General features: G+C 35.2%; 1 protein-coding gene across 1 annotated transcript in view; it reads left to right on the forward strand.

Moving 5' to 3' along the window:
* The window catches only part of LOC138329284 (uncharacterized), a 46,662-nt gene that overhangs the window by 17,202 nt on the left and 11,231 nt on the right, over positions 1-18,229 (forward strand). The window lies entirely within an intron of this gene.

The following is an 18,229-nucleotide window of genomic DNA, read 5'->3' on the forward strand; positions in this document are numbered from 1 at the left end:
AAAATCAAATTTTTATCAAGTCATAATTTCAATCGGCATATTTTAAGATAGGAAATCATGTCATGTTTGTGCAATCAAAAATGTCTGATTTCTTATTTTTCTTAATGATTTTATTTATCAATTATGGACCTGTGTCGAGGTAACACCTTGGTAGAATTCAATAATAACCGAAGGCATATTATAATTAACTAGGGTTGTATATCACCATATGAACGGAATGAAAGGTCCTTATTTTTGCATTAGAACTGTTACAGCAGTTCCTTCGAAAAATGTCAAAAGAATTATTCGATGTGTATATATCGGACGTTACCCCGAAGAACTGAGTCAATGTGCTTTATATAAAATCCCACGTGACCATGTATTAGGCAATGAGAATAGAGGAAATCAGAGCATATCTAATATTTTGGTTAATTGGCTAAAATTTCTTTTTAAAATATCGCAGGAAATTTCAAAATTAAAATACACGATTTAACAACCTTATTTTCCTTGTCTTTTCAAATCTAGGATTATTTATTGAAAACATAGACACTGCAGCTCCCATAAACACTTTTAATTGTATTTAACCAAGCTTCATGACAGAGAAGATGAACCTTTTATTGCATGACGCGTCTTCTTAACGTAAAACAAGACGAACTTAAAACCTTAGATAAATGACTTGTCTATTTAAGAACATAATGATCTTGCATCCATACATTTCCATCATCTTTATATATGTGATTGTGATATGGATATCGAACCACCTTACTTCTGTCCTCGCAGAAAGCCGATACAAGGCCACTTTACGCTTTATATCATAGCACCCAATGTGTGCCGTATACCGCTTGGCAACGACTCGAGCTGAACCTTGAATGTCTACTAAATTTTTCAGTGTGTTCGGTGTAAACCGTCTCGCTTTGGTGCTTAAAGGCATTGCGATTCCCGGAAATAAAGAAGAGCAGAACTTTGTCTCCATTTAAAAAGCATGCTTGTGTCGGTGGCTGAAAAGATTAGCGGCCCCAAGGGGGTGATCGTGTGGTGGCTCTGACCTCGATGGACAGTCAATGAATGTCGGTGGAGTTTTATACAGACAGACTCTAGTCTGTTGCTATTCAGACTAAATTCCAATAAGCTATCAAGTAGCGTTTAAACTCTGTCAGTAGTACTGAACGTGCTAATGGGTTTTATCGTATAACGACCGAGTCGTGTTTGAAACAGTTCAATTAGTGTAGGCGCCTATGATGCTCTGGGCTTTTGTGACCAACTCGATATCGGCGATATTCTTTATTAAAGCATTACGTATCTCATAAGTATATATTGGCTGTTTTAGTTGTATTTATTCAAGTTTACAATATATCCCCATTTACTACAGTTTTCAATTTACTAGCATTTGCTGTCATTTACAAACTGATCAATTGCTATTTATATTATTCGGCCAAAAACAATATTACAATTTAAATGATACGCAATATTTTAATAAAACTTAGATTATTTTTGTTCCTGTCATTATGGCAAAGCTGGAATCTCTAATTTAATGAAGCGATGTGTAATTTGCGTTTTTCTGACTGGTTTAAATAATGATTAGGTCTTCACTCCGTTTCTGAATTGGAATGGGTCGTAACTTTACAATTAATGCAACTAATGTTATTGTTCAATGAAGGCCATCTCAATTTGTTTGTGTAGGCCACGTGACAACTATTAAATGTTTGATGAAGTACGTTCAATGACTAACAAAACAGACTTAATCAATTAGGAAGCATTGTTTGCTCTGGTCGTAACTTAGGATTACATCCAAAGCCGACACACAGCGATGTGTCCGTAACTAATTTCCGTGAATCACCCCGCCATTTATTCGCTGCCCAGGTTTTTGCTAGGATAAACATCCTTTTCACTCATGGATCAATAGCTAACGTGGCCGTATCATTTGACGGAATCCGATGGTCACTTTAGATAAGTGTACTTCCGCTTCCTAGTAAATACTATTATACGCTGTCATATATATCAGATGTCAAAACACAAATATTGTCTAAGGTAGGGCACCATATCATTACATAAAAACGCTTTCAAATGTGAAAACAGCTGAGAAATGTATTTAATGTATCAATATCGCTTGATATCTGAAAGCTCATCCATGATGAGTAACTCGCACTGACATGGCAGATTAATTACCAAGGACAATATAAACATTGGTGTGTCACACTACATCCAAGTTAAACAGAAGTATTCAATCGATATCGATGAGACATCCTCTTTGCAGTTGTCGGAGTCCAATGATATGGATTCATGCAATACCAAGGGTTTCAGTTAATGGTTAGCGGCCATGTTATTTCTTTATAACTAAGGAAGGAATTGTGAGATAATGAAACTTGATCAATAATCATACAGGAACTCGAAATACTCACTGCTCACTTGTAAACCTGCGCAAAATAAAGTTATGTAAAGGCAGCGTTAGCATGAAAAGAAATGCTGAACTTAGATATCCTCCACCGCCGACAGGGCATAAACACTATTTATCATTTTGACAATAATTGATGTTTAAACGTGTATATATATATATCTAAATAACGCAAAAATACATGTAAAATAATTTCTTTTACTTTTCCTATCTGTGCGATCAGTACCTACTTCTATATAAAGCATGGTGTCACGGATTTTTGAGAGCTGCAAATAATTATTTTTGATACTTTTATACAGTAGTAAAATAAGAAGCTCAAAGTTTCCAATGATGGTGATAGTGTAAAGTTAGTAACATTTTGTTACTGAACAAAAATACTAATTCATCTGCTCCTGTTTTTAAAAACATAAAGTTTACCATTCATAGGCGGTGTAGCATCTTAAAACTACATGTACTTTAAACGTACGTATTTCGACGCAGAATGAAATATTTTGAACAAGTTTTTACAAAGAAGAATTTGCCCAATCGCAATAATGCCAATGGTAATATCATACAGGAAGTGCAATACAGCACGTATAGTGTAGGGCAAAAGGTTTTGTCCTCAAAACACTTACTTTTTCCATTTCATTTACATACCATTATTCGTGATGTGATTTTAAAGAGTAACATGTTTCTTTATGTTGTCAACATTTGCTATATACACAAAGAAAATCGTGCCAATTCTAATCAGACTGTTGCCTTCAAAATCCCATTCCTTCCATCCGCTTGAGTCCAATTCCACCTTGTAATTATATTTGCTGCGTTAAACAGCCCCATCACTTGCTGTGACAGTCCTATCAGCAAATACGACGGACACGAAATGGTGACAAACTCTTCCGGTTGAATGTGCCAACGATAAAATCATTTTTGGATGTTTTTACCTTCATTTAGTTTGTATGGTGTTTCTATGGAGCTGATGGTGTGACCAAATGTTGACAAAAAGTTGCTAGCAATGCTGGAGTTAAACTATATTTTCGTAGTTTTGGTAGTCTCATTCCGTGACTTATCCCGATGGAGAGTTTCTCGTCAAATAGCTTATTACTGACTGACAGACACTCTAATAAACCCAAGACATCTTCGTGATTGAAGTATAATGAAAGATCAATATTATCTCACAGCTTTCTGATTCTTCGTCAAATTGTTGAAATAATATTGAATCAGGAATATTCCCCAATACCAGTGTGTCTGTGACAACAGGCGTGGTGATGGCATCGGTTAATTGACTTGTCGCGTTCACTCAAAGCAAAGCTATAAATTTTCCAGAAAGGTTCTTTGAAAACTTAATTTAGCCCTGTCGCATATTGGAGTGATTTGACCATGTCAATTGCCTATCAGGAAACCATACTGTGATTGAAAATCGGTTCCTCGATTTTCATTCTAAATTTCGCAAGTAATTTTGAAAATTGCATGTTCGATAAACATTATTTTGACCCTTTCTTATATAACTTAAAAACGTTATCGAAACAAGACAATTGACATAGAAGTAGTTATGTTATCATAATTTTATTTTTATACTATTACCATAAATGTTGACAAAAGTTTCTGTACTACGTTTTAAATACATATTAAAATTCCCATACAAATACGAGCGTGGTATATATACGTACTAATTCTGAACGGTTAGTGTTTTTGTCTTCTATACTACTCGTCTATTGTCTTTACATTCTTTCCACATAGATAGTTCATTTTAATCAGTTACCTAGTAGGATTAATGTCTTCACATGTTCTTGATAGTTTACAAAAAAGTCGATGGAGATTCAAGCTAAAAACATTTATCAACATACATCTTAATTAGGCTTACATTTATCTTTCTTCTTTGCAGTTTTACACAATTAATTTTTTTAACCATAGTAAGAATTTAGTTACTCATGTGTAGATTAGGGAAGATAATAGGCAAAATTCTGGTAAAAGTTTCAATTGAAAGGAATTGTTTAAAACATGGTAAAGCATTTCTCTCTTTCTCGTTCCAATATTTGAGATAAGTGAAAGTCTTTATAAATGGATATTCCAAACTTTAAATTTTTACCACTAGTAACATCTTTCGTTAGAAGGAAGAGAGGCAGAGAGAAGGATGCTACGAGAGAACTGAAAGTGGTTTTCGATTAAAAACAAGAATGAAACAAATTAAAGATATATAAACACTATATACTGGGCCTTGAAGTTGATCAGTGATTTATATATTTGACTTTTTAGACTATGAAGAGTATTTGCTTCCATCAAACCTGTGAACTTAGAAGTATTTTTTGAAGTTATAATCATTTTGACCTTGTTTGGTCCTACCCCTCTGGTCCTCCAGGGGGTCATCGAGGACGAATATGGATGTTAAAATGCTAAATCTTAGGCTAATAATTCTAATCAAGTTTGACTAATTTCCTATGAAAATGTTCACAAATATGTTTTTCCTATATAAACTAAAGTAAACTTGACCCCTACCCAGAGAGTAACGTGAGACCCCAATGTCATATAATTCACAATTTTTATAAAACACCTTAAGACCTTTCCATCTACAATTATTTGATTTTACTATTTCCAGAATTTTAGAAGATTTTTTTAAAATTTTAGCCTTTGACCCTTTTTGAACCCCGCCCCTCAAGTGTGACTCTTTTCCTATGAAAATTGAGCAAAAATGGTCATTAATGTGTTTTTCCTATATAAACTATAGTAAACTTGACCCCCTCCCCAAGGGAAAACATAAGACCCAAGGGTCATATAATTTACATTTTTTATAAAACAAATTTAGGACCTTTTCATCCATAAAGTGTATTTGATTCTACCATTTCCAGAATTTTAGAAGAATATTTTTGAAGTTTTAGTCTATTTTACCTTTTTTGGCCCCGCCCCTCTGCCAATGAAAATTGAGCAAAAAATGCTCATAAATGTGTTTTCCCTATATAAAACTATAGTAAACTTGACCCCCTCCCCGGGGGAAACGTGACACCCCAGGGTTATATAATTCACAATTTTTGTAAAGGACCTTAAGACCTTTCTATCCATATGATAACAATTTGATTCTACCATTTCCAGAATTTCAGAAGAAGATTTTTGAAGTTTTAGCCTATTTGATCTCTTTTGACCCCGCCCCTTGTTAATAGGATTAAATGGCCATCTCATACTGATAATTCTGACAACATTTGACTCATTTCCTATTACAAATGACCAAATAATGCTCAAAAATATGTTTTCCCAATATAAACTATAGTAAACTTAACCTCCTCCCCAGGGGGAAACTAGAGACTCCAAGGTCATATAATTCACAATTTTTGTAAAGGACCTTAAGACCTTTCTATCTATGAAGAGTATTTGATTCTACCACATCTGGGAGTAGAGAAGAAGATTTTTGAAATTTTACTCAATTTCACCCCTTTGAGCCCCTCCCACAGCCCCCTGGGGGTGGGGACCATATAATTCACAATTTTGATTGGCCTTATGCCTTAGAAGATTTGTGCAAAATTTTATTGAAATTGCTTCAGCAGTTTTGGAGAAGAAGTCGAAAATGTAAATTGTTTACGGACATACAAAAATAATGTACGACGCACGACGACGGACAAAAGGCTATTAGAATAGGTCACTTGAGATTTCGTCTCAGGTGACCTAATAAAAACCTCTAACTTCTAGGTAGAAATGTTCCAGCAACCTGACATCTCATGCCAGATGTTACTGTCGACTTAATTGTCGTTTTCTATTTATGCGAGGCGCTATTCCATAGTGCATTGCTTATTTGTGAGAAGGCAATTCTATATCCTTTCGAACCAAATGCCGCTGATACATGTAAAAATGTTTGTAATATTTGACACGCTGTTCTGTTGGACCACTTTTATTATGCACCACACTTGTTGATGTTTGTGGCGTGAACTGGTTTGAATTTCGGCATGACCTCGGGGACGAGTCATGCCAGTTTTGACGTTTGCCACTGTTGCAGCTGCCTCTGCGTGTGTGTAACTACAGCCTTTGTACCGAGCTTTCACGTAGATGATAGATTTGATAAGGACATGGGCATGTTAAGAGTTCTAAAGACAACCTTTTCAGACGGATATGCCAGTCTGCATTCATGCCTGGTGCATTAACCTGGTACAGACGATAACTGATATGTTTATGACCTTAAGACAAAAAGAAAACTCCATGATTCTACCAACAATGTGTCAGTACACGGTATTCTGGTGTCTCCGCTAAGTGATATTCTTCTCGCATAGGATCTGGTTTTTATGAGATTTATTTTTCAATCGATTTATCATGGTCGAAATACACAATCATTTTAAACTGTTCAACGCTGTTTACGCAATCAACAAAATGAAATAAACGTCGGTCTGCTAAAATCGTTAACAACACAAGCTTTCGATTTGAAGGAAAACAATTTTGATCAAATCAAATGTACCTTTGCTTGTTGTTGCTTCCAAACGTATCTGTCATGATTCCAGATTTAATGCTTTGATGTCATTTTCTCAATATGTCTGTCCCATGGCCATGTGTGTTAGACATACATGAACGTTACATATACTAGGTCAATATGATCGATGGCAAGATCAACTTAATGTTCACTCTTGATCATACATCACGCATTGGCGTGATGCTAAGCGTTCTTCGGATAAGGATTAAAAGCGGTTGCATGGAACAGCCTGGCGTCGCGAATAATAAGACTAGTTTAAGGTCAAATGGTACCGCTACACGTCAGATAAAGTGTAGTAACCATAGAAGTACTTTAAATAATGTATATGCAGCGTCGCCATTAACCACCGCCTTGCCATTCTAACTTAATTAATAACAATATATTGCTGCTTTTAATCCTGTTTCATTTTATATAGCCTGACTATGTACATGACATTTCAAATGTAGGCACGACATTTTTTTCTGTTCATAGGACTTTTCAGTGAATACATCGGATAGCATTTAGGTCTGTTTGGATGGTGCCTTTTAGATGGTGAGTTTTTTTGACAACCGTAGCTGCTATACTTCTGAATAGCACTCAGTATTGTTACTGTAAAGCGGAAATATTTGCGGCTTAGAATTTTCGATTATTTTTATATCTTCATGAAATTCCGACGAATTTCCACAAGCGGAGATATTTATAGAGTAGGTTTTACACACAATAAATATTCAGAAGTCAATAATTGATACATCACAAACAGTGTAAACGCTGAGAAAGTGAAATTATCCACATGTAATTAAACATGTATACATTTACAGTACATACGGAGTTGGACGACTGTTCAATGGGCAGGATCACCATTTTACCTAAGTTTTAGAGGAAGTTACTAATTTCATTTTTCTATGAGTATATGGATTCCATTTGAAATCACCATGCCTTACTGTAGTCACTGCCTTGAGACCAAATAATTTAAAAGGTACAACAAAAAAAGGAAATCATATTCAAGATATGGTGCCATATCATGCGTTTTCTACCTTTGTACAAATGTACCAGAAAAGCCTTCAAATTTTGGAAAAAGAGGTTTTCGTAAATTACCAAATATTCATTCTTCTTTAAGTAGAAAACAATATATGGTGGGGAACAAAATTTACGTTTAAGTCGTCATCTAGGCAAGTTAAATAGCAGACCGTTAGCTCGGTACGAGATAGGACTTTTCACCTTAACAATAATTCACTACTCCAAAGATTGATTCTTGGGAGAACAGGTCTTGGGTAACATACAAGACACTGAATGACGAACGATTCCACGTCGGCTATTGCTTAAGGTTACCTTATCCCCGAGGGTAAATTCATCGAGGAACACTACATCACTGACAGTGGTAGATAAAAAGTCCCTGCTACTCCAGCAGTTCAACATAAATCGTTGACAAAATAACATATGTTGGGTTTCATGCACATTATTTGTTAAGAAAATAAAGATGTGTGACGTATTTATCGTCAAAATTAATATTCATGTGTTATGTCTTAAGCTCCTAGTCGTGACATTCAGTGAAGATAATATTCCGATGTTCTCATTTCGTTAAAATCAACAGTCCCTCGTAATTCAGCTATTTAGAATTTGAACGATAATACAGATCGACATGGTACTGTATATTGTGTTAATATGTTCTTGTTGTTTTGTAACCGCAGTTATACAATTTGTATAGTGTATGGCGGTCTTTGTCTTCGATGGGTCTTTATTATGAAAGGGCGGATTAAGAAAAAAATGGTGTTCAGGTTGTATGAATTAATTCCTTACCATAGACATACATATCTATAATGCTTTAAACAGATAAACTAATGACTTATAATCATTCATAATGACAAGTCTCAAAGAGTAAAATATTCAGAACTGATTGCTTAATTTCAATATCCTTGCATGTGATTTGATATATACAACCGCCCTATTGCTACTGTGTGTGTAGTTATTGAACGCTGAAGCGACAAATATAGGAATATTAAGTAATTTAACAAAATGAACCCAATTAATAATAAAACAAAGGACATGGATATGTCTTTGTATTTTATGTAACGGGCGTACTCGTGTGGCATTGGATGATCAGCGTCACTGCTAAAACAAATGTAATTGAGTTAGGTCGATGAGTATAACTGTACCTCTCTCATAGATCTCAGGAATAATAAGGTAGTGGGAGACGTAGATTACTCTAACTCTCACTCATTAGTGTAAGATATATATATATAGTGGCGATATCGCTTTAACACCGTATCGAATTACGGTTGAGAAATGAACTCAGTAGAAACGCATTATTTCAAAAGTAAAAAAGACTGAGTCGTTACCGAGAAACGTCAGACCGTGCGATGAAAGATTATCATGAACCGCAATCCGTCTTAGCGTAAAGATCAGACAGCATTCCTATCGAACTGGTAACGAAACATCTAACAATGAAAGTAATCTTCATGCAAATTAGGATGAAGGATATTTATTATTCTCGAGGTTTTTCCGACCCTACGCTATAGAGATAACTGAGTATGCCTGCCATAGCAACCTTTAAATTGGTTCTGAAGCCTATTTGTCACGTGGTTTCGCCCCTGGAGCGTTTTCATTCGTGTCATGTCACAGACTTGTTTTCAGTGATAGAATGTTCAAACATTTGAAATCTGTTATTAACCGTCTTTCGCACGATCAAGGTGTCTGCCGCCTAGGGCGTCAAATAAAAAAAACAAATTCCTTTCCACGCCACATTTGCGTATCTACAAAGGGCGCCAAAAAGTGCCTGCTCAAGAAATCACGAGATCCAGAAGCTGATTATCGATTGGCTGGATTAGAATGGATCGACAGACAACACTTTGTAGGAAGGACGATCATTACTCGTATATAAATACGTCAACGTTGTGTGAAACTTATTTGCAGTTTTTATACAGTCATAAAACGAGATTTATTGAGGCAAATAAACCTTTAGCAAAGGCAACCGCGATCACCCTGAATATGTTTGGTGTCGAACGTTGTTGATCAGTTCCGACTGGGACGCCTAGGTCTGAGTGAAACACAGCCACGTTAATATACGTATTTTACCGATACAATTTGTGTACATAAAAACTTTTCAGCTGTAAATCCTAATGTTTGTTATGTTTCAAGAAATACATTATACATGTAATCATAGACTGAGCTTGTGATGAATATATGGATGTTTTACGCAGCAAAAACCCATTTTGTATTTAGATCAGAATAAATGGCTGTAAATACTGGATAATTCAAAAGTTCGGCCACAATTCAATCCTTGTACTATCATAGAAAGTTAAATTCCACTGTTAATAAGTATTATTATAAGAACAATTTGGTCGAGACTACAAAAACTGCCCGGTATCATTTCATTAATATTATTTTTTTTCCATTTCTTTTGCAATGTACAAACAAGTCTACACAGCTATGGAAATGAGGGAAGAGATGCACCGCGTCAGGCTAGAATGATGTACATGTAGTTAGGGTACAGTATTGATTCCATTGTAGTGTTTACTCAGCGCCAATAAATAATTAAACGTTAATTTATACAGAACAGTTAACTAATACAAAAACAACAAAGTTAATTTTAAAAAAGTTGGAATAAACAGCAAAACAACTTAAGCAAAGCATATACTTGAAGATAAGTAAAAAATATGAATCAAACAAATGCATTTCTACAAGTCATACGTATAGATATGATAAGGTATTATAGTTACTTTTTCCGTTATATTTATTATTGGTATTTCCTGGATAAATGAATGGTAGGAGAACTTCAGGCTTATACTTACAATATGTACCTATTATTTCCTTAAGAGCTAAGATGGTTTAAATCCCTTTTATTACAGTGCTATTGTCGTTGTGGTGATTGCAATCGGGATATTGGAGTCCCCCTCCTAATTGTGTTATCTTGTGATATTGGGAACTTTCCACCAGTTGTATAATGCTTCATTGTATAGATAACTGGGCAGACAATGAGACTGAAGAAGAAACAAAGAACAATATCCTCTTTCTACTGTTTTTATTCTTTTTACATCTACCAAGGTTTTTGTTTTGTTGTCGCTATCCGTTTTTCACGAGATCGCATCGTATTTGATACAACGTCGTTGGATAATGATGAGCTTTTTCTGTTAATGGTCAGATAAAATTTGAAAACGATTACTCTTTCATTTGTTATTGCGTCAAAAACATTGAACATTCACACACACCCGATCACAGTATACCGACAATGGACAAACCAGTCGTCCCAATCCATTTATTCTGAACGCTAAGCAGGGACAGGAGCACTACAGTGTGTCTCGGTCACGAAGCAGGATATAGAATCTACCTCACAGGGGTGAAAGTCAACTCATGGTTTAAAAAATAAGACACCAATTTAGTCGCCTATGCGATCAGGGGCAGAAGGTACAATTATAAAGCTCTACCAGCAGGGCAGTTGTTGCGAAACGATAATTATAAACATATTTTATTGATTATTTTCATTCAATCTTCCTTTTGCAAGGCTGTATTCAGCGATTAAAATTACATAATTCATAAGCTTATAACAATTTTCTACATGGCTGTAAATTATGATGTAGACTTGTCTTCTATAAAATAAATTAAAATTTCATAATTGATTTGACCAATTCTTTCCATGTTTAAAGTTGGAGGAAAACCCAAGGCTATATTCCAACCATTAGTAGCTTTTTGTATGTGAAGGTAACTATCAAGCATTTGGCTTGACGGAAAATAAAAAGGGAGATATCACATGTGTCAGTGAATCAAATTTGCATTATAAACTACTGTATCTATATTGTTACGCTTAAAATAGCACACGCTAATCTTAAAAAGAGGATAATTGTTTTTGAGTAACCAATCAAATGATATAATCTGTCACACAAACTGTAATAATATTGCCATTCAGTAAATGACCCGATTGAGCTGATCAGGAAGAATATTTTAGAGGATTTTTTTTGCCGTTTTCCATTTTGGTAGGACACAGCCCAGGGGTGGATATAACGAGTGATAGTGACCTCTGGATTATCGACTGTACGTGCAGATTGTCTTTAATCATCCCATACAATGTCATGGATTCCGTGACGTAAAATATGTGACCACAAAACATGAAACAATAAAGAATGCATAATGGTTTCCATATACCATTACAATCACAAGAGTCATCTTCTTTCTAATATAAACGAATGTAGAAGCTCATATAGAACCATGCTCCCAGTAGGTCATTTTTAAGATGTTCAACTATTGAGACATTTAATGAAGGTTTATAATTCTATCTAAAAATGAAATTGCCTTAAAGGGCCCCACGGCCTAACATCAATCAACTAATCGAACGATTCTTAAGTTGAATAATGGAATTCCTCAGCAATTATAGCGCAGCAATGTCATCCATTTCAAGCAAAAATATCAAAATGAAATTTAATAATAGCCTTGTGAGAAAACGTTTCAATCATTTATTTTTAAAGAGAAAATGCGCGGAAAATGAAACAATCCTTTTTAATATTTTATAACAAATATTGATAATAATTGCTGTTGATATCTGCTTCGTTGTTTTAGTCGTTTGTCATCAGCCGTTAGAGTCCCGGTGTTGCTCGTGAGGCTATTTCATAGATTACGTCATCACTGTGCGAAATCAGTATTTAATCTTAATCAAAGTTCTGAAGGCATTTCTTGGAGTTATTTTACAATCAACAATTTCCGATTTGTCAGTTTTTATTCTGAAATGCCTATTAATCATTTAGCTCTCGTAATCCGATTTTAGACAGGAATATTATCATCTAAGATCCGTTGTGTTTGTTGAATCTCTATTGCGTTGTATGATGGGGCTTGCATGCATGTATCCCTACACTGGTCTCCGAGGGACGGCAATCGGCACTTCATTTCCGGAGCTTCACTATTAAATTGTATGCTAAGTCAGCGAAGATAAAACAACAAAGGAAGTTTTTATCTCTTTGTTTCTTTAAAGAAGATAAATAGTTAACTTGTACGTGACGTCTTGCAGATCGATCGATTACACCACTTTTATGTACGTTTTTATTGCAATAAAACATTATGCTGTTTTCACCTGGCTTACGATGAGTCTACAAGGTATGAAACAGACATATCGTTTTCGTGGTAACAATGGTAACAACCAAAAGAAAAGAAAGAATCAGAGTTATCGCCAATTTTTTGATTGTATATATCGTGATGTTATTCATTGGGACTTCTTTGGATGTAAAGCGACCCCTAGCGGGAGTTCTCAATGCACCAATGTTGTATGCAGTCAATCAATTCCCCTATTGATATAAAACCCCTGCTGAGGAAAGCTAGTTGGCATCGATTTTTGGAATATGGAAAAGGCGAGTCTAGTGTTAACATTAAATCGCTAAATTACGTAACTCGCCTGGCCAGAGAAGCGCATTTGGAGGTCGGGTATGTATGTATGTACATAGAGGGTATATGAGGAAGTACATAGGTCTATAGATTAAGTAATACTATCTCATATGAGGGTGGCATTTTATTTACACGTATACTATATTTCGGCGCAAAAATGTGGTCTGTTGTAATTCATGTAACTAAGATAGCAACACAGAACTGAACTGTCCCCACTTTTACTTCTTCTTAAACTGACTGGTAGAGACCAAATGCTTTTAAGACAGAAAAAGTTCTGTTTCCTATTAATCAACATGTTTCATCATACTAACGTGAATCGTACGAAACAATGAGAATTTGTATAAACTTATGTAGAAAGTTTACACGATCCATCATTGATGCGATGTTAAGATTGTGTGTTTCATTAGCATTCGTTGTTGTTTACATTTACTATAGGGAGCAGTATGATTCCAAAATATTGGTGAAAATTAGTATGGTCATAGATAGAAGAGTAAAATGAGGAGGCGGCATCAATAATGATGGATGAGGGACATTCAGTTCAAACAATGTTTTACGGCATTTAATATTAAACATAAATCCGATATGATAGTTCTTGTTTACAAAATTGTAAATCAAAAACTTATTTGCTGATTAAAGCATTTTCCAATAACATGATGTTGTTTTTTTATATAAAACTGTCTTATATTTTTGTTCTTTAGTTAATTTGGTTAATGTCGGGACCAATAAACAATAAAGTGAGATTATCTCCGTGCATAAGAGTATCCTTATTACGTTGTAAAACAGCTGGTACCAACCCTGACTCAAGCCTATAATGTCATTATAGGACACTAAAAAGTGCTCCAAGTATTTTATGATCCTATTCTAACGCTATTAGTATTTACCCCACTATGTTGTGGAGGGAATGTATGCAGTATGAAACCTTAAACAATATCACACACGTGTGTCATTTCTAATATACAATATATCATTTTTATTTATATAATAGACTAGTGGACGCACAACAACCCATTTAAAGGTTAAAATTGAAGTTGTACAATACAATGCAGGCTTAATGAACGTTTTTTAATGGACCGTTTGTTTGGGTTCGTTTTACTGCTTAAGATCTGTATAGAAAAATCTTTGTTGTGTGTATATGTGTTAACTACACTAAACCTCGGTGCATTGCAATACAACGGAATGGTGTCCAAGAATATTATCGAATGGTACAGACAAATACTATTGTCTATCGATAGGATTCAATAGGTCAATGAAACCTGATTGTTACAAGTGTCGAAAACCCAACTGTACAATAGTTATACATAAATAACTAGAATTCTCTTTTACAAAGACAATAAAGAGAGTTCGGCTGCACCAAAGAGTGTTTCTCTCTCTCTCTCATCAGTGAGACTGTATTAACGTATTAACGAAGGAGGTGTTAACCGTAACAAGGGAGACTACCAATCTTATTAACGGTGACATCAAGTAGATATTTATGTTACCTCTGTAACCATATATATGATAATATAGTGGACAATAAAATGGAATCTTCGTTTTGGTTGTCTTCATACTCACTAATCATCCCGATATGAAGTTTTGTAATATTATTTCCTGTGGGTAATTAGCAATCAGTTAATTAAAACGAAGCTTTAAAAACAATATGAATAAATAAATATATATATATATATATATAAATTAAATAAATAAATAAACTAATAGATAAATAAATATAAATCGTATAAGATGAACTGTTACACAACAACACCATCTCAGTGGTCAATCGACAATTTAAGTAAATTTAGAGCAAAAACGATTGAATGACACGACTGAGGTTGAATACTGTAATTTAGCGTCAATTTGACATACAGAGTTCTTGCATTTCAGAGTTGCTATAGAAGCGAACGATTAAAAAACAAATAGTATTATTATTGATGTTGGCAAATTGAGATTCCAAACTGGCAGAGTGAGTTAAGCTGAGATACAGAGATAGTGAACATTCACGGATTTCATGTCTAAATATGTTATTACCCATGTAAATTGAGCATAGCTCTCGGTAATATAATTCAGATGGATTCGGAGTGCTAACACATCTACGACAATAATTGTAAAATGATAGCTGTGTACTTTGGTGTAGATAATCAAATTGCTGGAAGCCATCGGCGAATTGAACAGCATGAGTCGTGGTACAATCTACACTGTGTTATCTAACAGAGCAGAATTCGTCCCGTGGCTCATGGTCTATCGCTACTAAATGCATTGCAGTATTCTCGCTGTGTGCCGATCTACTTGTATCAGAGGTTAAAACAAAGCGCTTTGCATCACTCTCAACTAACTTGTGTGTAATTTTACCAATCGATAAACATTTCTGCTGATTCAGCCATCCTCCTTCATTATTCGGTATGGGTCGTATTGATGCACAGCTAAACAAGCTAACTTCGTTACGGCTATCAAACGCATGGGAGACCAGTACTATAATTACCCATGATGCCATACGTCAATTGGATATAATATTGAGAGCTGTCACGTGGGTTATAACTGAAGTGATTGTTCTCTACACACTACACTGTCAACATAATACTTTTTTTGTTTTAAAGATAGTTTATAGACAAAGCATGCCGTTCTCCAGTGTTAGCTATAGACAGACATCTATTGTGCAGTCTTTTATCCCTATCAAGCCCAGGGGACTCGATAAAATTGTGGCTGTGGCGTTATCGCTACAACAGGGATCTCTTATCAACCATTGTAAAACAAATTTGAATATCATCTGTAAAACGTAAGTTGTTACAGTGACATAACATTTTATTTTCAATACTGAAGTATAATACGTCAAAATATAAAAGATATCTTAACAATTGCATAGCATAGTATCTGGGATGGGTACTCACGAAGCTTGTGCCTTCTAAAAGTTATTTTTAAACTTTTAATTCCTTATTTGGGAAACGTCGCTATATAGCTGTTGTAGTACTACAAAAATACCGAGGTTCAATAATGATTTTAAAATGTTTAAACGAGCAAGTGGTAAGTTACAAACCAATGATACAGAACTAAACAACGCGTGACGTCATCGGAAGAGTGTGAGATTAAGTTAGATTTGTGGAGGTTTGTCTTACAGTACACTAAATGTAAACGGCAATACAGCATAGTAGACAACATTAATAGTACCAAAAATATGGTTACACTTATTTCTTGTCTCATCCATACACGGTTACACACTTTACACTTGCGAATATTTTAATATAATTATGGCGAGAGCATCCTTAATAAACTGGCTTGTTGCTTTACTTTACAATACTGGCAGAATAAGCTTGAGTAACTTATAATAAATGGACATGAAATATATCAATAATATCTAATGACTAGATCAGTAACATGTTGACGAGACAAATGAGTATTGAAAAAGTGCAGTTATAGAAACATACACCGTAAACACGTGGTTAAATTTACCGCTTCGACCCCACATCATAATATTGCAATTATCGGTTAATTATTTATTCTATGACTTTGGCTTTGAAACAATGCTATTCTATAATAAAAGTATCAACAAATATTATATAGACTTACACGGTATGGGCCACAATAAAGGCTAAAAGTGGCAAACAGCATATTGAGAACCGTATCAAAATAAAGTTGGGCGGAAATGGAGAAATACAAAGGGCGATAACTCTAAATTACATAAAAATCATAGGTAGCATACAACCATATAATTTCAGGCCTAATAGGCAGAACAGATGTGATAGTTTGAAACAGTTGGCCATCCTTACTTGAACCAGGGAACCTAATGCATTTAGTATGAATATAAGAACAACGCATGCCAACACTTTAAGTTTAATATTATTGATGTCGTGTCTACTGGTTTGGACAAGAATGTCAAATACTGTAGAAACAGTATTCGCAGCTATAAAGAAAATATCTTATTTAGAGAATGGTAACCCTGTATGATTTCAAAACAATGAATTATTTAGGACAATAGCCAGGAGCGTATGGGAGTGGGTATCGATCAGTGGCGCTCCATAGCATTGGACAGCATCACGTTCCTTAGAACTGTGAAAAAGAACTAGCTTAATATTCACTTAAATCAATTAATGGTATTGCCTGTCTATTCTACATTTTCGGTATGAAAGCAAGATAATGTCTAAGATAGTTCGTTCATGTCTTCAATGTCATTGCAAAGATAAGCTAAACAAACAAGGTGTGTTGGATTTTTTTTATTTATTTCTTTTTTTACATTGTCCGAATTATTGTGTTTAGAATTAGAAGCAATACAAGTATAACAAAATTAAAAAAAAAAAGACAGAAAAATAAACTATTATATTTGTGAGAAGGTAATGCGTTTTTAGTGTCACCCAAATTTTTATTTTTTTATTTTTTACATTTCGTAATCTGCCCTGCAGATAATGCGTTAGAATTTTACCTGCTGTCCCTTCTCCGTGATGGTAAAAGGCGACTAAATTTAGAACTTTATCTTTCTTTTTTTTCCGTCTAGCTAGTTTTCTTCTTCCTAACGTCTCCCTTGACACCGCCTGTGTTTTGGCCTTCTGTTGACCGCTCGTCTTTTTGAATTAGGCTCTAGGTTCTGTCCCCTGACCGAGACTTGCCAAAGTCTATAAAAGTGGTAGTTTCACCGCTCGTCTTTTTGAATTAGGCTCTAGGTTCTGTCCCCTGACCGAGACTTGCCAAAGTCTATAAAAGTGGTAGTTTCTGCTCCTGTATAAATGGAGTTGGATGACTGGTTCGTCCGTTATATGGTGTCTTTAGTGGCATGCTTCGGTGAAAAGAGTCCGAGTTCCACTATATAAGAAGACACATCACGAATATACCACGTCTTCCCAAAAGACACACCACGCACTGCACACACGCAAGACACCACTTACACGGTAGGCCGTCCTTACATGTCCCTGGCTGTTAATAGGACGTTATACACGGGAGGCCATCCTTACATGACCCTGCCTGTTAATAGGACGTTATACACGGGAGGCCGTCCTTACATGACCCTGCCTGTTAATAGGACGTTATACACGGTAGGCCATCCTTACGTGACCCTGCCTGCTAATAGGACGTTATACACGGGAGGCCGTCCTTACATGACCCTGCCTGTTAATAGGACGTTATACACGGGA

Source organism: Argopecten irradians, chromosome 8 (assembly GCF_041381155.1).
Source record: "Argopecten irradians isolate NY chromosome 8, Ai_NY, whole genome shotgun sequence".
Taxonomy (NCBI): domain Eukaryota; kingdom Metazoa; phylum Mollusca; class Bivalvia; order Pectinida; family Pectinidae; genus Argopecten; species Argopecten irradians.